Below are 26,636 nucleotides of genomic sequence, written 5' to 3'. Positions count from 1 at the left end.
CCCTGCTGTTACACCCATCGGCCCCGATTACGGCTCCTTATAGAGGAGGGCGCTTCGTGTTTGCAAGGCCCACTAGTGGAATGGTGTGCTGTGTCCAAGCAGATGGAAGGAGCCCCGGCTCTTTTGTGGTGTGCCCTAATGGGATGTGATGGGTGCATGTGCATCCAGTGTTGACCGGCCGGAATCCGGAAATATACACTTTAAGCTGGAAAATGTAAATCAGACCCTGATCCGTTGTAGGAAGCAGCTGGGTACATTGCTATTTCAGCGTCTAAAGCATCTGCGATATTGTTTCAAGTTATTATTATAGGTCAACAATGAGTCTTTGGGTTACAAAGATTTATTTTTTACCCCCCTCCTGTAGACAGTACGTCACTGAAGAGAACATGCGGACGCTTTCCTGATAGCTTCACACTCATCTTTGGTGAAAGAGGGATTTAAAAAAAAAATAACGCAGCCCACCTTTGACAAAGTAAGAGCCCAGAATGAGCATGAATAAGGGCATCTCATCTCCTCAGGCTGCTGTTGTGAATAAAATGTGTTCATAGAACGCGCTCAGCTTGCCAGCTTCAATAAAGGTTGAGAAGGGAAAAAATATGACAGGCATTCTAAAGTAACATGCTGTGATTTTATGTGCTGTCAGTTTTCATGTTTCATTAGTGCTGTAAGAGGCTGTTTTCTACATGCGTCGACGTCAATGCATGTGTGATTAACCCCGCGTGAGACGCGTTGGTGTGTGTGTGTGTGTGTGGGGGGGAGAGTGTGTGAAGAACCTCCCCAGGTCCGTGGCTTGTCAAATATGCAATTTGTGCGTTTTGGGAGGAAGCACAGTGGACAGGTGGAATTCCAGCCCCAGAGGCATGCTGGGTAGACTCACACTTGTGACAGGAGTGCACGATGACAGTTGCCATGGAGATTATCATCCGAATCCCAGTGGTCCACACTTGTTGCCATGCTTTCTGTGCATGAGAACAAGTTGACATGGAAAACTAATGGTGACTGATAGCTTGTCTCAAGATTCTGTTGTGTGAGTTTATGTGCTCATCCTTCTACGTTGGTTTCTTGATCTCTTCTTCACGATGCCATTTCAGAAAAATGTGAAAAAAGAAAGGATTTAATAACAAAGTGAGAGTGGTGATCACAGATGTGGTTGTACTGGCTTTGTACTGCACTCCGCTGCATGAAAATATGCATTTTCACAGTTGTTCTCAACTCCATTTATATCATTAGGTAATTTCATGGCAGTGTTGAACAGGCTTGCAGAGAGAGAGAAGAAAGAAACACCTTGCAGGAGCACACGAGAGGAAAGATTCACTGCGAGTTTGAAATTAAAATGTAAAGTAATGTGCCTGAGGTCTGCACTTCTGCATAGTGTGTAATAATTAAAGACAATAACAAATAGACCATTAATCTGTCCATCTTCTGTGCTGCTTTACCCTGTGCAGTGGTGTGGGTCGCTAGAGGCAACCCCAGTTAACTGTAGACCCGAGGATCCACTCTGGACAGGCCATCAGTCCATCACAGATCAAACTGAGAAAGACAGACAGCCACATTCACAGCTGGGATCACCAATTATCCTCACATGCATGTTTCTGGACTTTGGGAGGAAAAACCCATTCACACACATGCAAACTCCACACAGAGAGGCCTGGACAGTATTTAAACCCCACAACATTCTCACTGTGAGGCGAGAGTGATAACCACTGCTCCACCATTCAGCCTGACCATCCCATCACACGCCTCCCCTGATAGCTGGGTAAATATAAATGGTTTGTGTTGTAAAGAAATATCTGACATCTCCAAATTGAGATTTCAAACCATCTTGCAGTCAAGCTCAGGTCTTTCATCACCGTCTTCCCTCCAGCTTAAATTATTGGATGTGAAGTCTGGATGTTTGCTTTTATTTTGAATGTGCTAACATGCAGTGGACTAACCAAAACATTTGAGTGTGATTCACGGGCACGGTTTTCCTGTGCCCAGAACGTTTTCCTCTGAGTCTGCACAGACTCGATCTCCGCTGCTAAGATTTGTGGCGCGAGGGAGGGGCGGTCCTCGGTTGAGGTGGATCTAATTCTGAGGTGATGTTGGGGGCAAACTATAAAACGTATGTGAGAGTTCATGACAGCTTTTGTCTGCTTCATCAGAGCTTCAGTGCTCAACTCATCCAGGGGCACGAACCTTGCCGGTTGTGTAAGTGGTGCAGAGTGGGGTGAGGTCATTTTGTTTGGAGTGGCTTTTAAAAGTCATGACGTTGGCTCGATCTCTTGCCTTTTCTAAATCAAATTCAAGCCTGATTACACTTGTGACTTGAAGTTGAAGGTACAGTAGTGTTCATCACCCTCACCTCACAGCTAGAAGATCCATTGTTCAGGTCCGGTTGGGGGCCTTCCTCTGTCTTTTTTTTTTTTTTTTTTTTCTGGCTACGCAGTCTAAAAGCATGCATTTGAGTTTTTTTTGCCATGATTAAAGTGTGATTGGTGTTTCTGCTTAGTTGCCTGTCCCCGTTTATCCTGTGATGGACTGAATACTTGTCAAAGGTGTATCCTTCCATCATCGGCTGAGATCTTCTTCAGCCCTCCTAACTTTGAATTTGAGAAAATGGTATAAAAGAGAGAGTAAAAAAAAAAGCATCAGTTGTCTGTCATTTTTACCTTCAAAGTGTCATATTTGATGGCTGACTCTGTGTTCATCAAATGATGACAAATTATACTTTGTAGCAGGAAAAAAAAACTTACAAAATTGCTACAATTTCTCTCTGAGTCGACATGACTTTGTTTAAACCGAAAATGCGGATCTGTCTCTCTCGGTCTGCTGGCATTTTGTGCTTTTGTGCCGTCTTTAAATTTCACTTGGTAGCATTCAGAGGGCAGCGATACAACGGCTGCCTTGGTGGGCAATGAAGTTGCTTTCCTCCCAGGATGACTGGAGAACGAGTGGGGAGTAGCAATATAAAATGCATTTTTTTCTATCACTCAAACACACAAAACACTAAATTAACACCTTAGCCATTGAATTTAACATCCCCCTGTGGTCAGTGACACTATTATTTATAAGGTCCATCATGTTCAGGCTCCGGTGTTTAAAATTTATCTCTACACAAATGTATTAGGATATTAAAAATTACAACTTGAATCAAGAAAAACCCCTGCAAAATAAATTGCCTTCTGACTTGCTTTGGATTCTTTATAAATGAATTAGTGTGCTCAATAACAAAAAAAACCCCCAGATTTTCATGGACTACCTCTGAGAAGAGTCGGACTCCTGGAGCCAGACTGTCGTCCCGTCACAGATGCTCCGGGTAATATACTGTCTCCCCACTAAACACCGTGACCGGAGGCTCTGTCATCATGTAGCCCTCCGGCTACCTTCACAGCAATTAGACAGGTAGATGAAATGAGAGCGGTGCGAAGGCCAGCGATATAATTAAACTTGGAGTGAGAGGCCACCGCGCCCCCTCCGAAGCGATACCCCACACTCGCCCACACACGGTGTGCAGACGCCGCCACATTGGCTCAAGTGTGCGCTCTTCATTAATGCAGTTCATCTGCGATGCCTTCGTGCTGAGTTTATTGTTGTGGCAGCGTGAGATGCTCACAGAGGCACAAACGCGAAGGTAGGCTGAGAAAGCCCTGCGCTCGAACCATCAAAGCCCGGAATAAATTATGTTGATTAGAGCGAGAGTGTTTCAAAGCAGTAAAGATACAGGCTGTAAATCCAAAACAGTATGTTGAAAACACTATAAAGCTGAATACCAAGCCGACACCGACAAGGGGAGCGGTCAACGTGTGAAGCAGTGATAAGCAGAGCTGTAAGATTCCCCGAGCAAGATTAAGTGTTCTCATTAGGTTCACACATTTGCGCTCGTCCAAGAAACCTGCAGCTCTGGTACGGCTCAAAGGAAACCTGCTGACGCCGTGACTCCCCTTAACCTGCACATGCAGTACCCTGTTTCCAAACCATTTATGACCCAGGGTCAGTAGAGATAGCTGCTTGACCGGATCCTACAGAACTCAGCAGGGGTTTGGAGTCACACTCCAGAAAAGGGTAATACAAGCAGATTGAACGGCAATCATTTATCTATCCCGTGGAAGACATACAGTCAGCACTTCCACAAGTCTCTTGGACTATTGGCTCACTGAGTGCAGGCTCAAGGAGGCTCCTGGGGATGCGAGAGAGGGGATAAAGAAGGAGATTGTCTGACTTTAGAGATCAGGTATGTTCGATACAATTTCTAATTTTCAGAAACACTCGTGCTGTCACCCATGGAACCTCAGCACCGTGTTATATATGTGATTTATACATAAATATTTATGAATGAAAGCAGCTGCAGTGTGATAATCATCAACTTTATATGGCGGCTATGATGTGCAACACAGCTGAAATGATGGGAAGGATTCTGATGTTTATCAAATACTCTTGCATTAAAACTGCAAGTGCGTCTGCTTCCAAGAGATCTTCTGGATGCAATACATGTTGTGTGTAACATGCAGACAGATAGATAAACTAATCCATAATAACATTGCCTTCAGTGGCTCCAGTGGTTTATAGGTTTTAAGAGCATCAGAAATGATAGCTGGAGCTTTGATTTGTTTCATCATATCTGGACTGTGCTGAAACCACTCCCACGGCATGGAGGTGGTTTGGTTTGCAGCAAACACAAGCTTTAAAAAAACACTACAATGGTGTGGTTTTTTTTTTTTTCCTCTATGTAAAGCTAAAGCTTTGTGACATGCCACTTGGCTTGGATGCCTGAACTCGCTGAAAACTAACATGACCATACAGTGCAGTGTGAGCTGTTAATCAGGCGGTGGTTGGTTTACTGCTGAAAATATAATGAGTTGCCTCAGGGTCTTGCAGAAGCCTGGTATATCTAAAGACTTTTTTCTTTTCTTTTTTTCCCCTTTTTTTTTTTTCCAGATTTCAAAAAAAGCGCACAGTGATTGTCATTTCCTTGATCTTTTTGATGCATTATCTGCAGCGCTGCATCAATGCAGGATTATAAAACATTGTCTTACACAGCAGATGGTACAATTAGAGCTAAAAGGTTTCCATGCTTGTGGAAGATTGAAGGGCTGATTTATCTATTTAAGAACCAAACTCTGATATATGTACAGTGGATACGGTAATGGTTTGCTTATTGAGTAACTATACTTAGTTTTTTCCATATAGTTGCACTTTGAAGTCTTTTTTTTTTATGGCTGTGTGTGGACCTTCTGTGCTGATCTCCAACCACATTGCTGAGTATTTACATTTACAACAATCATTTTTGTGCATTGTACAAATATATAGTTCAGTATTGTGTTTTTTGTGATTAAACATTTTTTTAATAGAACATAATTATATTTTCAAATGTCAAATGCATTGAAAGTTTAGAGCTGCGTTGTTTTCCATACTTTTTAATGCTGGACTGTGCATTGTCACATGGACAAACTACCAAAACTACAAGATTCTCTGTGAAATATGTAACTTAATCACACTGAAGTAACCTGAATTTATGCTGTTTGTCCACATGCATTGTTTCTCTCTCTCTCGCTCTTTTATTTTTACACTTTCTTTGTACAAAAGCAAATGATTCTGAAGTATGCCTGATTAGATGTGTAGAAACTGAAAATACAGCACAAGTCGGGCAGAGCGTTTCTGTATCTTGTTAAGTGTTTGGTATTCTGCTGTTAAATGTGCTATCTTCCTTCATCATGACAGTAAGATGGCTTCAGCCTTATTTGTACACAGGGAGTTGACTTGCCAGCGTGAGCTCAAACATAATCTTTTCTTAGACACGTGGGGTGTTGTATTACATTTGCAGTTACTATACGTTCACATTAAAATCAGCAATTAATACCGGAGGGCTTTCTATATACGTGCTCTAGTGAAGAAGAAAATCCCCGGTGATGCTCAGATAGGTTTTACTGTTCCCGGTCTGACAGCATTTTAATTCCCCTTGCGGTTGCAGTATCATAGCAGCCTCAATCTCCTTTCGCCACACCATCAGCACCTTTCTCCCGGACCCAATTTAGCCGCTGATCCTAAAACTAGCACGCTGGCGACCCAAGAGATTCGGAAAGTTCTCTTCATGGACTAGCACCCTACTACACTGCCTTAAAGGAACACATCGCCGCAGAATGTAATTAGATGCTGCCAATCTCGCTCAATCGCTTGGGAACGCGGGGCGAGTGGGTCTCCTAATGGAGATGGTTTTTCTGCTCCGCCGTATCCGTTGGAAGTAGAGCAGAACTATCCCTTTCAACCGATGCGCTCAACATCAAAGTGTGTTATCCCACGAATGTTCCCCTGTTGGATATGATCTCATTTACTAAATGATGCTTTGTTAAACTTGCGCTTCTTGTAAAACAAATCCGCACTGTTCACTGCACAGCCAGACCTTCTATAATTAGGAATGCGGGGGTCCGTCAGAGATCTGATTTCTTCCTCGACAAAACTATTCACCCCCAATTTGAATCCTGACAACGGACCAACAATAAAAATCCTACCTTTCTTAATCTCACCTTTTGAATGAGTCTCTCGCAGCACAGCTTCAGCTGAGCCTGTTTTTTTAAATTTTTTCTCAGTAGGTTTCATAGCCAGAATGATTATTAGAAAACTGTAGTAGTTGATGGCGTTTTAAACCCTGATTCAAATCCGATAGAGCTTAAACCGTAATGGAAATGTAGCTTAAAGGACTCATTAAATCTTTTCCAGAAGTCATTCTGCTGCTCTGTACTGCTATGAAAGCTTTGCTGTATGTAAAACGCACTAAATATGAACCTTACTTGAGGAAGTGCTTAACCTGTGCCGTACTGCCGTGGTGTAAAGACGTGCTGAATGTGGGAGCACCGCGCTCATATACGGCTGATGTGGATCACACTGCACCCACTCTCCATTCAATATGGGATCTTCATTCTCCCTTAAGGCAAGGTTCAATGGCTGTAAATGTCTATTGAGCAAACCAGACTGCTGGCTTGACTACATAAATCACTATGCAAGTTGTGTATGCACGTTTGTTGTGTGTGGATTTCGCTGTGGATGTGAGTTTGGCAGCGTGGCGATACGTCTTTTCCTTATCTGATCAGCTGCAGCCAGCTGCAGGTTTTGATTTTTTTTTTAGCATGCGTGTGCGTCACTGGAATGGGTGTGGCGTGTTGTACTTTGCTGAAGGCTATCAAGAGTGAGAGCCACTCTCGGAGCCGGACCGCAGAAGGTGACGACAGGAATAAGAGGCTACCGGCGTTATTAACCCCTCACTGAGACGAGTCGACCAGGCAATTATAAGCAGTCATCTGGCTGTCACATTGCCAGAGGGCAACAGTTGTGACACACGCGCAGGAGCACACACAGAGAATTATTTAATTTTTTACTTCAAAGGTGACTACCAGCGTTGTTTAAGTCATTGACAATTAGTGAAATGCCATATTAAATAGCATCTTTAAAAAAAATAGGTGCGTCACTTTAGTAGTTCCTTCAGAAAATACTCCTCCTGACTTCGGACTGCCTCATGAATATGTGCAAATCTGCATTTTTCATATTGTTAATATGAGACATCAGCTGCACTGTCAATACAGCATTGGTCTGTATGATATACCCACTGCATTGTGTTAAAGTTAAATCAGGAAACTGGATTAAGATGCTCTGTAATCTCAATTAAGACTTCTAATTAATCAAATGTATAAATAACAGTCATAAATAAATAAATGAATAAATAAATAAATAAACTGAAGTTAACAAGAAGGGATCAGCAGTAGATAGTTTTATACAGATAAGCTAATGTTTATGGAAATGCACCACATGTTCTCTGTGTAGATGTAGAGCCTTGTGTTTGTCTCATAGTCGGGCATATTTCACTTTGCTTTCAGGTGGAATTAGTCAAGCATTAATAAGGCAATCCTTTTTCCAGTAAAAGGTTCAGTGAAATAGCTGAAATTCTCTCCGCTGGAAACAACCAATCCTGATAATTGAGTCTGAAGTCCAGTTAGTGCAGCGTTTCAAGTAAAAATGCAAATATTTTTGCCCGTTGGTTTAATTTTTTCTTAAACAAGAAACACTGAAAACATTATTGTTTTTATCTTAATATTCAAAATTGTATTGTTATTACAGGTGACTCTCAACAATAAAACTCCCAAGTCCCATTATGGACTGGTAGTCATGACATTCTGGAGGCCGCTGTTGTCAGCGTCCAGCTATGCGTTCATGAGCAGAATAAGTATTTCCTGTGGCTGTGGTGCATAGGCACAGTAGCAGCATTTTCAAAAAGCTGCACTGTCCTTCTATGGAGTGTTTTCTGAAAATTCCACCTTGAGAGCCGTTTTCAAAGAGTTGAGTTTTCATTGGCTATGAGCAGCATTGCCGTGCAACTGGACACCCAAAACACAGTGAGATACAACTAATTAGAGAAAATATAAAAGTATTGGTTTAAGAACTCTTACATTTTCAGTAATGGAATAAAATCCGATCACATGAATGTCATGCCGTAATATTTTATTAACATGCTCTCTTTGTTACACCATTTATAACAACCTGAATTTAATTTTAAGATACTTAGAATCACATCATACTCTTAACTGGAAGGCTAGAAAATTGAGCCACATCTTTAACAAACTCCTAAGTCAGTCACAGTCATGAATTAAAAAATAAAAGCTAACACAATCAAATGTTCTTATGTTCACTCATGATCTGTTTCACCTTCTGTGGTGATCTGAGATCAGCCAGCGGGGCTTCACGGTGCTGCACTGTAATGAGCTGTTTGCAGATCCGTCACTGTAGCACGGTTTGCATAAGCTAACCTGAGTTTACCGGATTGGCTCTGATATGTAGTGTAGCTCCTCCACCTCATCCTCCCTCCTCGTCCTCCATTCACACCATTCAGGGGCCTATGATTGAAACTGACGGAAATGTCTTGAAATGCTCATGAACGATCAGCAGTGCGTCAGCCATTTTCCAGAAGCCCACGTTTCTCACACAAATCCATTCTCACTCCTCTTATCTTCCCTGCGCTGCCAACCCTTTGGCCTGCATTCCCTCTACCACTGCACTCCAGGCTGTAATATGCTAATTTATTTGTATCTTCTGCGAGAGCATGATCTCTTCCCTTGTGTTCATTGAGTCTTCTCTCCACAATGATTACATCCTCTCCTCCTCCGTGAAGGAGTGTTTGCTCTTCTTATCTGGATGCAGAGTGTGAGGGATCCACACTGATTATGTTTTTGCTTTTTTGTTGTTGTTTTTTTTTTGCTTTCCAGACTTCTTCTCTGCTGCTTTCCTGCATGCATGCTTTCTTCTGATCTGTTTCCATGCGTTTGTTGCGCTGGCTCAGGTCGTGTTCTCGGAGAATATGAGACACCGCAGTATTTTATTATTATACCGGGTCCCAACACACATACTACTACACCTCTGCACTACAATCAGTCATTCATTCTTGACTCAGGCAGTGGGCCAAATGCAATGTGCCCCTTTTGTTTTTGCTCTTTTTATGAAGAACTGAAGACTCCTCATATCCCGCCTTCACACGCGTCCCTCCGTGTATAGCTGTCCGTTCCCATCACTCGCACCTGTGTCGTTCCCCTCCCAGATCTCATCTTACACTCTATATTCAGTTAAAAGCTCGGTTTCCTTTCTAAAGCCTCTTTACGTTGGACATTTGTACCCTTCTTTCCCTTCCCCGGCATGTTTTAGTGTCTTTTACTATTTTCTTTTCACAGATCTGCTGTTATGGTTACGAGCTGGCTACCTTTGAAAATGCAATTTATAAAAAAAAAAAAAGTGCATGGTTATGAATAGTTCCCGTGGGCCTGCCAAGTCACACACACACACACACACACACACACACATATCCGAACACACACGCCCAAGTGTACGTGCACATGTGCAACTGTCTGTGTGTGCACGCACATGTACTCACATATACAAGCACATTTTTCATCTCTTGTATTTCCTCTGGGATGCTGAAATTGGCAGCTTTCCCACTGCCAATTTTTAGCAACACTGAATCTGCAACTTATGTGTACAATCTCAATAAAGAAATTGAATTTGATACAATTCACTCAAGGAAGGAAGTGTTATAAACTGTGTTTAGACTGGCCAGTAAGTTGCTTGTTCACTTAAAGTAGGACTGTTTGAAACCGTTGATGTGAAAGTGCTGCATAATTTACAGAAGTACAGCAAACTACAGTGTTTGTCCGTCAGTATCGGTCTCTATAAATCACTGTTATCTAACAGTCATTTTAGATAATAAGAAGTTTCACTGTCATGAAAGTGCATCTTTGGTCCTGTTCACATGGCAACGATTTCAAGTGAAAATAGAAAACTTTCATTGTGTTTATGTGTTCATTTACATGTCAGGGATGCTTGGAATCGCTGCAGTGTTTGACAAAAGTTGTGTTTTTCTACATTTCCACAGAGTTGGAGCATTTTCGAAATGAAAATGCAAAAACGGTGTTTTCACTTGAAAACATTGTCATGTAAATGTGGCCTGAAGTGCTTCGGACTGAGCTGGAAAAATCAGCAGTGGAGCTTTAAGCCAGTTCATGTTTGAAAAAAGGCCAAGCAGGGCAACACCAAATAAAAACAAAGAGGCATTTATAGATAAGCCAAAGTCTTTCCAGGATAATGCTTTTCCTTTAAAGATTAAACCACAGAAGAGCCTTTCGGAAATGCATCAGTTTGCACATAGGCCATAAAACAGAACAGAACAAAAAAGCCTGCAGTGGGACATGGTTCAGGTTTAATCGGGTTGTGCAGTTGCTTTACTGCCTCTGGTACCGGAAGGTGAAAGGCAAAGATTAGTGAGGCTTGTTGGAGTGACAGCTCGAGTCAGAAAACAAATTTGTAGGCAATTGTCTTCTTTTTTTTCCCCCTGTAGTGGACAACAGAGAGAAGCTCACATCGAGCAGCTCAAAGTAACGGATGAAATGAATAAACAGCAACATGCCGTCATTTATTTTCATTTGTGCTTCTCATCTTTAAAGTGACTGACCAGCAGTCACCGTGCTTTTTTACAAGGTCGTCTCATGCGGGCTTTTGGCGCCTGAGCTGGATGTTTGATCCCCCTGATTTCATTGAATCCTCTAGAGAAAAGACATCTGCAACTGCGAGAAGAATATAAGTGTTTGTATGCATATACAGTATATGTGTGTGTGTGTTTATTTCTTAGCATTTGCTGGTTTTTTCATATCACTTTTTTTTTCTGTTCCTCTGATGTTGAATGTGAAAATATGTGGATGTGGAAAGTATATTCAGAGCTTTCCTTCCAAATTAAAAACTGCCGTTCAAACAATAAGATGGTGATTTTCATTGTGCCAAATTCGTAAAGTTTTATTTGAATCATTCAGATTATTTGGACAGACTGAAAAAACAGTCTGGTTCAATGGGTCTGAGTCATACCATGAAAAGGCGAACAAAGTTTTCCTCGGTTTATCTTCCAGTCATTGTATTTCATCACTCCATCTGCCACTAAAATACATATATAAACCTCCCTATATCGAGCAAACATTCTGCTTCACTGAGATCTGCCAAGAACAACTTGGTTTAAGGTCCTTCAATTTCTTGAAACAGTGAAATCAGAAAGATAGATTTTGTGAAATACCACAATAAGGAACGTTAAACTGTGTAATTTGATAAACTGCTATCAGGAAAGATTTTTTATTTGAGGCTTGTATGTTGTTAATGTTAAAGACCCATAGATTTAAATCTTCAGCCTCTATATTTCAGCATGACACTATTGTAGGTGTTTTACAGGTGATCTATCATACATAACACCATGAGTGGAATCACTGGCCAACAGGAAAAATCAAATGCTCGCATTCAATTCTGTTGATATAATAATCTGTTTGATATGGAAAGGTTTATGTTTGTGTTGAATCATTGGATGGAGAGCAAAGCCAATTGCTCTGAATTTTCATCCAATAGCACAAATTGAAATGTGACACCATTGAGTTGAACGGATCTGCGTTTCTAACATATGGGAGGGAGGATTACAGTAAATACATCTTAATTTGACATTACAGGAAAACACCATATGCTTGATGATCTGTCATGAAGTCACAAGCCATGGGCAAAGCGAGAGCAACAGAGGAGATTCAGATCAGACTGCAAGGGCCTAAGATGGGGTGCAGCGAAGAAAATATGTTAATTTAAAGTTCCCAAATTAAAGTTGTGGGGAGGCAGCGGATTGCAAACGGTAAAATTTGAGATGTTACAAGGGGTGTCTGTGCTTGATGTGGCTACACATACACACACCCACGCACACACACACACACACACAGAAAAAAAAGCTTACAAATCACCAAATAAGATAACCATCTAATGTTTGACTTAATTATCTCTTGTTTGGATAAATTGCAAATGTTTGTTGGTGTGTCTCTTCCTCTCCGTCATCCAGCTGTGTCACGAAATCTCTCCCCCTCTCCCCACGTGCTCCCTAATTCTGAGCTGGCTTTGTGGATTCAATCATCACGTATTTATGAGAAGCCCTTAAACGCACTGCTGCAGCTCTGCAGGTGCCGGTGCTTAAAGAGATTTTCTTCTTCTCTCTGTTTTTTTTTTTTTTTTTTTCGTTCCACTCATCCTTTCTACGGATTTTATCTTGGTTGGCTCTCGCTATCAATCTCATATCCCGCAAGCTTCTCAAATTCATCTAAGAGTCCTGTAGTAGAACTAATGGCATGACTGAAGCACATATCCAATCAAGGCTGCTGTCTGATTGGCTAACTAGCAGATCCCCTCGCTTGCTCGTGCCTTTGATAGACACCCTGCTTTATAAATGACGCCGCACGAAATGGATTTGTAGCCTTTTAACGCAGGAATAGATTGTTGCTCTTTCCTTCAGTACATAATGAATCATAGATGTCAGTTATGGTTATTATCAAAAACTGCTGTGATGGGTTCCTTTTTGTCTTTTGTCAGTAAATGCCGCCTTATTTTTAAGGTTCTTCCCTGCATATTCGTGTCCTGAAGATCCAATTCATCAAGGTAATGGGCGCCCTGAAAGCTGAAAATGCCAACTGAATGAGATGCGTAGCCTTTATGCATTTGGCCAGAAACTCTGAAAGGCCTGTATCTATCAAGCACCATATAGCAATAACGCCTGGGCAATAATGGACGACCATGTGTGAAATCTATACGGTTGTTTATCGCTGACGACAGTGCAGTGTCTGTTTATTGCTTGTGAAAAAAAAGAGAAAATGGGACGTACGGATCTTAGTCTTGATCGTTGTTCCGCTAGCCCTATCAGCGAGAATTATTTCCCTCCTCTGAATTATTTAACACCAAACTCTAAACCTTTAGACTTAAACAGTATTCAGCGGGACTGTAATCCTCTTTATTGAAGACTGTAAAAACAAAAACAAAACAAAGGTTCCAGATAATCAAAGCTCGCCACTGTTTACTGCTCCACATTTAGTTGGCTATGTGTTGAGAGACATGTCTCAGAGCTTTACATATTCATGTTTTCCGTTTTCTATATATATATTTTTTTGAATATGCATATATAAATAAGCGCGTTCCCTTTGAGGCAATGAAAAGCCTCTGCATTATTGGCTAATGGTGGGATTAATCTGCCTAATGAAAGAAACTGGGGGAATCACAATCTCTTCCTGAGCTTATTTAAAAAAGCACTAACCCAGCACTTGGCCTGCAGTTAGAGGACACAGTCTGTGTGGAGGCAGAGAAAGACGGCATGGGAGTGATTTTCAAGATGCTTTTTGGCAGTTTTTTTTTTTTCCTTTTTTTAATAGTTATCTTCCTCTGAGTCTTTTTTTTTTTACCTTGCACTCTGACTTTCAAAAAACAAAATTTCTCAAGTCTCAACGTTTCTCATCTCATTTTCAGATTTTTTTTCCCCCTCCTATATCAGTGCAACATTGTATCTGTGACCCAGCGTAATTTAATCGATTTTTTTACCTTAATCATTTTGCTGTATATTTTATTGGTCACTTTTCATTCTGGACAGTAAAATCCAGGTTCAACCCAGGCTAGCAAGTTATGAATTATTGCCATAATCTATTCTACTGGCTTGCAGCCAAATCACCATACAGTCCTTAAACGTGTGTTTGTGTGTGTGTGTTTGTGTGTGTGTCTCTCTCAGGGCTTCTCTGCATCAGGGTGGCTGTTTGTGTGTGTTTGCTATTAAAGTGGAACAATCTGTCATCGCCGTCCTTCTCTCCCTCCTGAGCTCTCCATCATCTGCATGAGTATTTGTGGAGAAACGCACCGTTGTGTGCCGTCGGTTTGCACAGCCGTGACGATAACCCCCCCCCCCCCCCCCCCCCCACACACACACACACACACACATACACACACACACACACACACACACACACACACACACACACAACCCCTCCCCCCCACCTCCAAAGCTTCAACTTTTCAGGGTGACGGGCGAATGTCTGGAAGCCTTGTCAACCTCGAAATTCAAGTAGCAGCCATTCAAGGCTCTTTTGCATCGCCACATTGAGAGAATGGTCTCTGGGAATAAAACAGCCCAAAGGTTCAAATCCAAACAGAGATTTGTCATTGTGTCTCAACCAGTCCAGATGACCAGCAGTGACTCTGTTCGCTGACTCTAATTCTTTATAGCCAAACATAAACCCAGACACTCTGCAAGCAAATCAACTTGGCAACCAGGCGAGCTCTTTTACAGTGTGAAATATGAGCTGGGCTGCTGCTCCTTTTGGCAGATGTCTAAAATATCTAAGCCTAATTGGAGGAAAAGGACCAATCCCACAGCGGGTGCTGAAGTCATCCGGTTCTTGACCTGAAGCCATGCAGAGTTTTTGGCCAGAGAGGGCGATGGTGCACTTTGTGTCACAGTGTGTCAGAAGTCGTGTGTGCTTTTTCCATTTGGCAATAAAAACTCTCATACATACATGTGCACACATGTCTGTGTGACAAAATCAGCCAGCTGCGTCTTTCGTGTGCGATTCAAAGAAAGAGAGAGAGACAGTTTCATTATGTTCTCCGCGTAGATATTCCTTTGGGGGTTCACACATGCACAAACACTGATAACACTGTCATTTACCCTGTCAATTACACGACAGGCACACGTTTCTACAGCGGTTAATGATTGTGCCTGAGTGTCGCTCATGCGTACATCCAACATATAGGCATAGTCCACGGGGTTTCGCTGCTATCTGGTGTGGAAATGATAACTTTAATTTTGACGCCGTTGTCACGTCTTCTTGCTTCTTGCTCTGTTTCTTTTTTTGCATCCAGGGTCACTGCTCAACAGTCGTCCGTACGGAGAGTAAGGCACTATAATCAAGTATATGCGGCGGCAGTCATTATTCAGCAGCGACGATAAGGAGAAGTAAAGAGCAGAGTGTGGGAAGAACACAGCGTCTGATTTGACTGTAGTGCTGCCTTCTGTCTGATCTTCAGCTAAAAAGGCCCTAACTCCTACAACAGGCTTATAACCCCTCGCTAATCCCCCCTTCTGACTCATTTCACTGCAGTTTGAAGCTCTCTCTTTAAATCTCTTGTTCACTCGCCGCTGTGCATTTGCACACATGCACACACACACACACACGCGAGTCTGTGAATAACAAAACCCCTCAGTTGAAATGGAAATGTCTCGCTGGACCGGTAAATTGCACTGTGAGAAATATCTTTAGCCAAATGTTCACACACAGACACAGGCAGAGACACAAGTGCACACCACAAACCCATTTTGTGATTTTGCGTTTAATTATGTGTGTGGATGCTCGCCACCCGTGACCTCCATCACTCTGCTACTTTGTTTTCTTTTGGCTTTTTTAAATCCAACTTTGTTTTTTTTTTGTTTTTTTTTCTTCTTCTTCATCTTTTTTTGTTTATGTATATACTTGTTTTGCTTTCCATGGCGTGAAGAAGAAGTACGCCTTCGGTGGATAATCACAAAGTCACCAGCATCGCCACACACTGATAATGAGTCAGTCCAGCACATGTGTCACATTGGCTGTTCTCTCTCGGTTCGGTCGAAAACGAACAGATTTCCTTGCCCGCATTCACAGCGAATTAAAAATAGCAATCTGTTGAGTGAGTGAGGCTGTCAGAGGTTTTGAGAGGACAGGAAGTAAGCCCTCCCCTAAACAGAAGGCCTTTGTGTCATTATTAAAGATTAATGTTTCCACCAGCACGGGGAGGAATTAGCATTATCCACGGTTTTAGTGTCAAATGCTTGTTTCAGAGCTGTCACTCGCTCCCGCCTCCCTTAAAATGAGACGACTTAATATCATTGCGCCAATAATACCGCCTCAGTGCCAAAATAGGTGATAATAGCTCTGGCTTTAGTGTCGGTGGGGCAGGAATTAAGAGGAAAGACAGGATTGCCACATTGCCCTCTGATGGTATGTCCAAGTCACTTCTATTTATACCTGTTTCATTTTCTACTGTCTCAATTGATCCTTGGAGCAACATAAAAGGCCAATTTCGGGATAAAGGAGCATCGGCTTCAATATATAAAAAAAAGACCCCAGCTTTTCTCGAACGTGGGTGATTTTTGGTATTCTCTCGATGTATTTTCTTGTGAGAGGCTTCTCCGCCTCAGATGCTCAATATTTCTCTCCACAGACACAGAAAAAGTCTCCTGCAGCTCGCATTGATAGATTGTTCCAGTGTTATTGTGCTGCTGCAGCTGCACCCTCCATCTTCATTGCCCTATGGAATTGCACTGACCATTCACATGTGAATGGAATGAGAATATGGTTATGAAGAGATGGATATTTACCATGCAGAACATATCACTGTCTGCCCATTTAGAGCCATTATGCTTTATACTCAAACAATATTTCAGCAGCGTTTCAAGGCCAGGCTTTGAGGGAGGGTTTTTTTTTCTTTCTTCCTCTTCTTCTTCTACTTCTTTCTTTATGATCCAATTACCTTTGTTCATCAGATGGGGGCTAAACGGCAGGGGATTCTCGCCGCAATTCCTGCGCTGTCAGACTCATGACACACATGCTTGAACCCAGATACTCGCATAGAGTCTCCTGTTTGACATGTACTGTAATATGTGTAATAGCTCCGTAATGAGGGCGGGCTTATCGCTGAACTGTATGGACCGTTTAGGCTGACATTATGTAAATGAATGTATTTTGGGTTCAACGGGTAAGGCAGCAATGGTGAGAGAGAAGATCACTCACTGACGCAGCGTTTTCTAGACGCTGAACTTTCAATAACTACCAGTGTGATGAAACATTGAAATAAATGAGGTTGTTTATGACACCTGAGGCATGCCAGGGTGTTACTGTGCTCACTGTGTTTAGAATATTGTGCTTTGCACTTTGATCTGCATCAATCTGTCTTTTTCCAACTCATCGTTGCAAAATCATGTCCTATTTCATGTCGTCTAATTCACAATTTTAGCATGACTTTACATAAATACACAGAGCGATAAAAATGCAGTTCGGTCCTGAGGTGCAATCAAATCTTCTTTACTGTGATTTCTTCTCAAAAGGGACAAAGAATAAGGCAGACTGTTTTTCCAATCAACGGCTCCTTTCATCTCACTGTCATCATCACGCAAGTTGCCACATTTTTTAATGTGTGACTCGATTGAAGGTCACGATCAGCAGTCTGGGGGAAAAAAAAACCTAATGAATAATTCATGACTGCATGTTTGAGCCTTGTTCCTCGTCGAGGAGTATCAATGCTTTCTTATTGCGGGATGAGAAAGTTTCCTAACCAAGTGGTTCCCACTGAATTTGTACTCCACCGGGGTGCGTTCCATCTCATTTCCGTCCCTGTTTATTGCTAATTGTTAACTAATGAATTGCTCGCAGTTCTCAGTTAAACGTACATAACTAATGTACAGTAAGATCGGTCCCGCTTAGCAAGGAGAGAACACGAGGCAGCAGAGTGAAAGGAGCTTGGAGCTGTGAAAACCTGCTGCAGTCTGTCCTCTGTATTTTCAACCTCTTTATTTGTATCTGTGAACAAGTCTGTCTTTGAAGTTTTAAAGATTAGTGGTAATTATTGGAGTTTTAGCACAGAGTACATGGATCAAAAAACTGCAAATTCTTGGTCTTTTGGTTGTATTACTGGTAAAATCGGTAGCGTTCCCTTTAAAAATGTGCTTTTGTTACATAATTACAAAGTCCCCCTTTTCCCCCAGTGCAACGACAGACAGCAATATGTTAATTGGGAAGTAGTTGACAGCTTTCTAGTTACTATGCAGGATAACACAAGTGATTGAGGAGCTTTCAGGCAGCTTGTCAGTCGATGTCACGGAGCAGCTTGCCCCGTCTGAATAAACAAAGTAAGAGGATGGAGGGATGAGAACGTGTTTCATTAGCCTCTAAAGTGAGGGATGGACCTTCAACTCCCTCCTTTAACTAATCCTTTTTCTTCCTGGAGGGTCCTCATTGCCTGAAGAGGCAAAGTGTTCTAAGTCCTGAGAGTGGAGCCTGCCATCATCTTGTAGTGCTCTTTAAATCTGTCCATCACTTTTCCCATATTCACACTCTTTGTCCAGAATTTTGACGTTTCCTAATTGGATGAATGAGATTTGTTCCACGATACTGGTATTAGGTGGAGAAATGATTACCCATGTCGTTCGTTGCCCATAAGCTTTCTCGTGTGGAAGACACTTGTCTATGCTTGCAAATGGATAAACACAATCAACACAATTGCGTCTGCACTCAGACGTCATCTGCTCCAGGGGAGCAAGCTGTAGTTCAAGGCGCCCGTGGGTGAAGTATTTGCAAGTTACCTGCGAGGAACAAAGGATGTGTGGCAGCTTAATCAGATTAGAGGAGAAAAAGAAAGCTTAATAACTGTGGTGCAAGCACTGTAATCGGCATTAAAACGTATCTTGTAAAAACTGAAATGATGAAAAAGGTGACATTTTTAACCAAATAAAATATATTTCACCACAGGAATTATCTCACTGTGGATTGGACTGCAGACATTTAAACTGTGTACACTTCCTTTTGGAAATTGTTAGCTGAGGTATGCTCAAAGTTTTGGGCAAATCTGTTCCAAGCAGGAGCACCAAATGAACAATTGTCCTAATTTTGATGAAAGATAATCCTGATGGATGCAGTTATCTGCTGAACTATAAGTTCTTCTAAGGTTGATTGGCATTGCGTGACACTATTGCATTTTTCATGAAATAACCATAAGTAACTAGAAGTACACCTATAGGCCATGACTGTTGTTGATGTGAACACAAGACTACACTCACTCATATAAATCTTTAAAGTTGCTTCAAGCGTTCGCCCTCCAGCGCATTCTCTGACTTGTTTCTGTCTATCAACAAATTCTCCAGCTGCAATCATTCTAACAAGGTCACCGAAGCTGCAGATGATGAACTCTTTGGAGCCTTGCAGTGCACAAGCAAAACTGAATGGTGGGAAAATTACTGGTGGCGAAGACTAATTGTAATTCCCCGAGCACCAGTAGCAGCTACTTTGAAACCCCTGCTTGTAGCTTTATCCTGAAGACTGAGCCTCAGCTGCCTGTACCCATTATAGGCTAACATGCCAGAGCATATCTTGTGCAATTCAATTTAGTCAAATGAATGTCTGACTTCGGTTAGCGTGCCGCAATATCCAACGGAAAAAAAAAACCTCCGCGCGCAGAAAGCGGCTGTCATAAAGGACCAGTTGCTGCATAATGTAAACCAAATGCTTCACCGGTGGTATCAATGTGTGATCAATATGCAATAAAAACTCATTAAAGCGGTCTATGTTCTGTCGTGGAAATTAATTCCGGAAGACAAATCTGCGATGTGTCAGCCTGGATATGATTTCAGTCCATCCATGCAGAAACAAGTTATTTAAAGCCAGAAATTGGATATGGAGGGGGGGTGGGGGGAGAAAGAGTGAAAGAGGATGGAGAGATATAAAAACAGGGATGGGGGAAAAAAAGAGGATGAAACCAACCCATCTGGAAGAGAGGAGACAGAAAGAGTGTATGACAGCCCAGCATAATGAGATTTGGTAGTCTGTGTGGCTTTCTATTCACCTGAAAGAGAATTAACATAAAACACACACACACACAAACCACTCTCCATTCTGCTCACATCTTTTCAAACTATCATTGCACCATATCCATCTCTCCCACACTCAGCGATTTCAACATCTGGTGGATCAATCATCTGACTGTTTATTGTAAACTGTTTTATTTTTTTAAAAAAAAAACTAGTTAAAAGGCAGTGGAATAAAGGGAAAAAAAGTAACATTTCTGATCTATCCATATGTTTCAGTGTATCTATGTAAAGCTGCACGTCCCAGCAGGACATCACTGGATGCCACCAATGCTGTTTTGGTTTCATCTCGCTGAGAAGAGCCACTGTGTGAGCATACTGCTGGGAGCTATGGAGGGAAACATGCACCACAAGTTTTAGTGCTGAATAATCTATGTGTGCATTCCTCTTTGTCGCTTAACACCACCAAAATACAGACATTACAATAGCAGCTCAATCTATATGGTAAAATGTAGCTCCTGGGGAAACACGCATTTAATCTTTCTCTGCATAGGCTTATGTTTTAATGGCTTGCACTGCGCTCACTTTTTGACAGGTCATGGATGCATCATTTTATTTTTAGGGAGAGAAGAATATGCATGCATGTCTACCTGCAAAGCTTCACTCGCGCCTTCCCTCCCACTCAGCTCGGTGAATCCCACATCCTGCATTTAATAGCAAAATCAGACATTGATTGCCGTTTGCCTCGCTGTGTGCTCTTGCCTTTATGCCCACAGGTAACAGCTAGTTGAAGGAGACACTGGGAGTCTGTATTTTTCAAAGAAGAATGGGAGAACTATATATTGATCACCCACATTGGCTTTTAGCTGAACAGAGCTTAATTCTTCCATCCATCCTTCCGGCTTCACCCAGCGTTAGGTAATAACAGGCGATCTCAGCTGTTCGCCACAGGACAAACACACAGACATACACACTCACAGTAGACGAACCAGTTAGCCTGAATGCATGTTTTTTGGACCTGATTTGAAAAAGGGGGCTGTTCTTTCTGTGAGGTAGAAGTGTTAACCACAACGCTGCCGTGAGAGCACATGGAGATTAATTCCTCTACAGGAATACTAAGCGCTGAGGATGAAGCCACGGCACATGTTTGTTAACCTGCCGAGGATTTACCGATGCACGGCTGATTAAATAAGGGATTGTAGATCAGGGTTGGGGGGGAGTGTATGTGTTCATGTGTGAAACTCACTTTTATGCAGTTTTCACCTGTGATTATCTGCTGTGCTGTAATGACTTATTGATTTATATCACATTATGTTAGTCGTGTTGTAACCAGCTACTGAGAGCAAAATACTCCACTGGCTTTAGATCAATGATAGATTATTCATCATAATTAGCGACTTAGGGTCAATACAAGTGACATGAAATCTTTATTTAAGGCTGGTAAGTTACTATCAGAGAGGTGATGGTCACTTAATTGTTTGCAGTATCGTCTCTGTTTCGAGTTTCATCTCAGCTGGCATCCAAGACGACTTGTGAAGGCAGGGAGGTTGAGTTTGGGCCTGAGTGTGTGTGTGTGTGTGTGTGTGTGTGTGTGCAGGCACACACTCTTTTGTGCATGCTATGTGTTTTACTCTGACTCAGATCCTGTGAATAGCTTAGCTAATTTTTTTCCATTTATCCCTGACTCTGCATTTACAAATCAGCCCTGTCACATCCTATTCATCACTTCCCTCCGTTTCATTTATTCAACATCCCATCCTTTCTTTTATCACATTCCTTTTTTTTTTCTTTACTCTCCACGAACCTTTTTGTGGTCCATTTGTTTCCACAGCAGACTGCCATTTTGAAAATTGTAATTGTGTGAATAGTTTCTTTCTTCTCATCTTCTGCGTGTCTCTTTCTGACCAGACCTCACTCATGTGTAAAATTAAGTCATTTATTGTCAATTTGCATAGCACATTGAATTATTTGGTCTCTGCTTGCTTACATTAAGTGAAATTCACAGGACTGTCTAAGCCTGTAGCAAAACAAGTAAACAAAAATAAAACAAAAAAAAAAACACACACACGACACAGCACACCACCTCCTCTCTATGTAAAATCACAATTGCATATTTATAACTCCCTCCATCTGTGTGGTGAATACTCCTCTGCGGCAGTAATTGATTATGACAGTGGACTCGGTAAAGCGGCCAGTCACTGTCCTCTTTCACTTCAAGGATTTCAGTCAAAAAACATTTTAATGAGAGGTGAAAACCTGAGCCACTGCAGTGGCACAGATTTGCAGCTTCTGTTGCTCCGTCTGCGCCGCGCAGGAATATTATCCCTTGCCATGTCTGCGGCTATACATCCCTGATCCTCCACATCCTTCAGCTGAGGGAACTCACAATAGGCCGGGATTTCTTTGGAGTCATATGAATCGCAGCATGCCTGTCTTTTCATCCATCCATCCTCCATTAGTCTGGGTGAGGACAGAGCTCAGTGGATGATGAATGGCTGGCGGGGCAGTTCCCTCACTCCTTTTAGCCACGACATGGAAGCTTTGCCAAGCCGCCTTTTCACTCCGTGCAGCCGTTTATTGCCGCGTGCGGCTGAATGCGTCGCGTCTGCGCGTAAATGTCTACATGCAAAAAGCACACAGTGAAATGCACATAATAAATCTGCTGTGGTGTTTCTGTGGCGGAGACTCATTGCCTCTGTGTGCTGGAGGACTGTCGGCCCCGTGAATGGGGAGCATGAGTGGAACGGCGGCTTGACGCCACAGAAAACCCTACGACAGCACAATGTATATGGCTCGTCTTCCACTGCCCCGGGCCTCATTTGAATTGACTCATATGCTGTTTGTTTACTCACATTTAACTGTGGCAGATAGCAGTGTCTGCCTGGTTTATGTGGTGTTCTCTATCCGCATCTGACTGCTCGGTGTCTCCTCGGGATGAATAAAGTTCTTCTATTTGTCTGTGAAAGTGATATATATGCTGCCGACATGACGTCGAACTCCTCACTCCATCTGAAGAGCTCCATGGAGCTCTTTGAAAGGAAAATAAGATGAAAGTGTCACACTTCCTTCAGAACTGCATTTTTAGAGACACGAGATTTGAAATATTTCCCATCTATTGAACCCGTGGCATCATGATAGAGGTTGGGCAGAACAGTGGTGCAGAGGTTCCAAATGTCACCTCAAAACAAGGAGATGCATGCTCAGTTCCAGGCCGAAGCGTTTTGTTGTGTAGCTTGCATGTTTTCCCTCGGCATGCTTGGGGTTTGGACCTTTTCCGAACATTCACTTGCATTTTTTAAACATGCAGATTCTAGAATGTACTTGAAACGGAGGCCCCGTTTACATGACAGCGTCTCAAGTAAAAGTGCGGTTTTTTTTTTGGTTTTTTTTTTGAGAAAAGTTTTGCTTCCACATGGCAGCATCCAGAAACAGTGAACTGTTTGAAATGAAAAGCTACTACGGTCGTGTTTCGCAGAATCAGAGTTTCACAAAAGTTTTCATTTTCCTCCATTTCTACGGAGACAGACTGGGAGAGTTTTTGAAAAGTTCCACCCTGAGGAGTAATTTCAAAAAGTTGCATTTTCAGTGGCTCCAAGCCTCATTCATGTGTAAACGGACTTCCAAAACACAACAGAACTTTTTCAGTTTTCACTTGAAATAATAAATTCACTTGTGGTGTAAACGAGGCCCGAGTCTTCCAACTGCCCAGTAAATGCGTGGATTAAAACTACAGACTCCTCTCACTTCATGATGACTGGTGGTGTGGGTGGATTGTAAGTGAAAATATGAACTCGTTCAGATTTACTTTCTCTCGGAGCGGCAGCTTTAGCAGTAGCTCCGACTTTACGGTCTTAGGTGACCGGCTCATTGACTTTTGCAGGTATATCTGCATTTCACAATCTCATGCTTAACCTGCAATATACCTGCCACTACTGAGAGAGTTTCATAATCAGGATGTGTGTGTGTGTGTGTGTTTGTGAGTGTGTGTGTGTGTCTCTATGTTGCAGCTAATCCTGCGGGTAGACCGCAGCTGTGAGAGATTTTAATTGACTTCAGGGGACTTGGAGACCAGATTAGTATACGTGTATGTTTTTTTATGCTTGTATGTGTATTCGCATCTCTCAGAACAGGTACATTTCCTGGGCGTTTAAATAGCTATTAATGTCCCAGCTGGGGGGGGAGAGAAGCATTAGCGTGGTAATGGAATTTGTATACTTTTATGTGCATGCATGTGTCTGCGTTCGTGCGCACGTGGGATGTGCTTACTGGGCACATGTTGGTGGATGTGAAATGTCACGCCTCGTGGGAGGCGGGAGGTTTTGATGTGCCACATTGCAGCCTTCTCCTCCGTTTTATGCCCTGAAATATCTCCTGGGTGTATCCAGTTGGCTTTAAGTGGCACCGTAGCGCTGTAGCTGTGGCTGGAACACACAGCACGACTCCCAGCCAGTCAGTTGGTTTTTTTTTTTTTTTTTTTTTTTCTTGGTTTGGTTTTTGTTTCCCGTTTTTGAACATTAAAGTTTTACCAGTGAATATTAATTGTATGCACCAGATTCAAAGTGCCACTTATTGACCATCATCATTGCTATTATATTTTTCATCATTCATTCCAGCACAACCTAGAAAAAAAAAAAAAAAGAGGAAAAATAGGTCAGCCCAGGGAGGCTTTTATTACAAGAACATGCATGAGAGAAATGGGGATTTAACACATACACACACGCACACACACACACACAGTCGCACGTTAAACACACAGTCCAGCTGTTGTGTTTCCACAGTAGCTGTACTCTCTCCCACCTTTTCATCTGACCTGAAATAAAATGACCCTAATGTGCCAGTCTTTCCTCTAACGCGATCATTCAGTGATCTCTGAGCATGTGAAGCGACTTTGTGTATTCATGTGTTTTCTTGTGCAAATAACAGTAGGAACACACAAGGCACAGACCTCTGGCTGTCAGAAACAGTTCGATGTTGGCATTCACTTACAGGGAAAAGTGAAAAATTTATCAGCGCCCCTGTGTAGATGTGGGATAAGGAATTTCAAAAGTGTGTTGTCTGTATCTTAGAAACTGATTAAACTTGTCAGGTTGCTCATACAGAGTGCCTCAATCAGCCAGTCAGTGCTCTTCGTGTGAGTGTTTTTAACTGTACAGCTTGCCTTTACGCAATCTTAAGGGACTTTATTGTTGAAAACAACATGTACATCTATTATTGTACTTTTTCATCAATAATGCAGTTTGCTGTAAATCTATGCAGACATGTTTATGACAAGGTGCCTATTTTAACATCAGTTTGCCTTTGTGTGAGGTCTGGTACATGGTTCAAATGAATTTATACCATCATTTATTCATTTCACATACATTTTTTAAGTATTATTTCATTAATGTAGTCTTCACTTATCTTGATAGAAGCGTTCAACCATTCAGGTCAGATTGAGAGCAGAGTTGAAGAAAAGTGTGGTGGTTTGGACATCTGACTACAGAGGGACAGGGATGTTTGGACTCTCTGTTCTGTACTGGAACCATCAGGTGACTCTTTTGACGGAGACAAGAGAATTCAGTCAAAACATGTCAAATATATGGTGTGAAAACCTGCTCGTTCGAAGAGAAGAACAGAGAAAATACTTACTTAAAAATAAAATCTTGCACTTCTTCTTTATGAAACAAACAGACTCAATCATATATAACTCATATGCATTTTAAACAATCAGTTTTATGACTCCCTGACATTTGATAAGCCCCTCCTACTGGGTGTAACCTGTCAAAATAATGCCGTACATTTAAAAAAAGCCATATATTAAACTCAATCTAAAAAAACTGAGCAGTTCAAAATGCACCCTAAAATAACAAATATACACATAATTGGTTAATTAATTGAGTGCAGCTGGTCAGGTGGCCATTTTTCTGCCCCGCCCCTGTAAGGCTGAGTCTGGAGGAGCGGTTCTGTTTGGCCACATGAACGTCCGTCTCAGTGCAGCGGGGAGACAACATGGCGTCTGGTGAGTGTTTGTTGTCTGTCGTGAAAATGTGTGAAAGCTGACGTGTAGGAGTAGGACTGTCGAGTGTGAACCCTCAAAACTGTTTCAGGGAGAATTAGGGTGAGGTTTCATGAGGGGTGTAGCAAACCAGGAAGTAGTGAAATGTTAGACTTGTGGTATATAGCGTGAGTGTCTAGTTGTGGTGGTGATTTGAAGTGATGCGCCCATTGAGGTAAGACCCCAGTGAAAAGATAAAAAAGTTTTGGTTTAAAGGTGAATGATTAAACCCTGAGACTGTTCGTTTTTCTTTCCCTATTTCCATTACACAGACGTTTTCCCAGTAGCCGGTGAGCCTAACATTCTGCCTATTAAAAGCCGAGCTGACATGAAGGTGAAGTACAGAAAGCTACTGCTGGTTTCAAAGGTGAAGTGAGCTCAGGGAGGACCGAGAGAGGAGGCAAGAGGAGAGGTGATCGAAGAGTGAACTTGACAGCTGGCGTTCAGAGAGCGTTTTCTGCCAAAAGGTTTCCACCTTGCCGGGGTCAAAGGCAGGAATTTAGATGAAAAAGTGGGAGAGGAGAAGAAGTGGATATCGGGGATTTGAGTATGATGAAGAGGGGTGAGACTGGGGAGAGTGCATATAAGCCGCGGTGGGAGGTTTTGTGAGTCACACCTTTATCCCCCATTGTGCAATGAAGTCTGCATTTTGCCTAAGAACAAGCACAAAAATAAATAAGTAGAAATAATAATAACCCAGCTTGATGTTATCAC

General features: G+C 42.1%; 1 protein-coding gene and 1 long non-coding RNA gene across 4 annotated transcripts in view; one reads left to right on the top strand and one right to left on the bottom strand.

The window, feature by feature from the left end:
- adgrb2 (adhesion G protein-coupled receptor B2) overlaps positions 1-26,636 on the top strand; it is a 230,078-nt gene that overhangs the window by 6,503 nt on the left and 196,939 nt on the right. The window lies entirely within an intron of this gene.
- On the bottom strand, positions 781-12,412 carry LOC115381015 (uncharacterized). Its single transcript, XR_003930386.1, has 3 exons — positions 12,400-12,412; positions 3,875-3,880; positions 781-1,049 (listed from the first exon to the last, which is right to left on the bottom strand). It is a non-coding gene; the product is annotated as an uncharacterized LOC115381015 (long non-coding RNA).

The sequence above is a fragment of the Salarias fasciatus genome, chromosome 22, assembly GCF_902148845.1.
Source record: "Salarias fasciatus chromosome 22, fSalaFa1.1, whole genome shotgun sequence".
In the NCBI taxonomy this organism is placed as follows: Eukaryota; Metazoa; Chordata; class Actinopteri; order Blenniiformes; family Blenniidae; genus Salarias; species Salarias fasciatus.
This window is presented reverse-complemented; position numbering and strand designations above follow the sequence as displayed.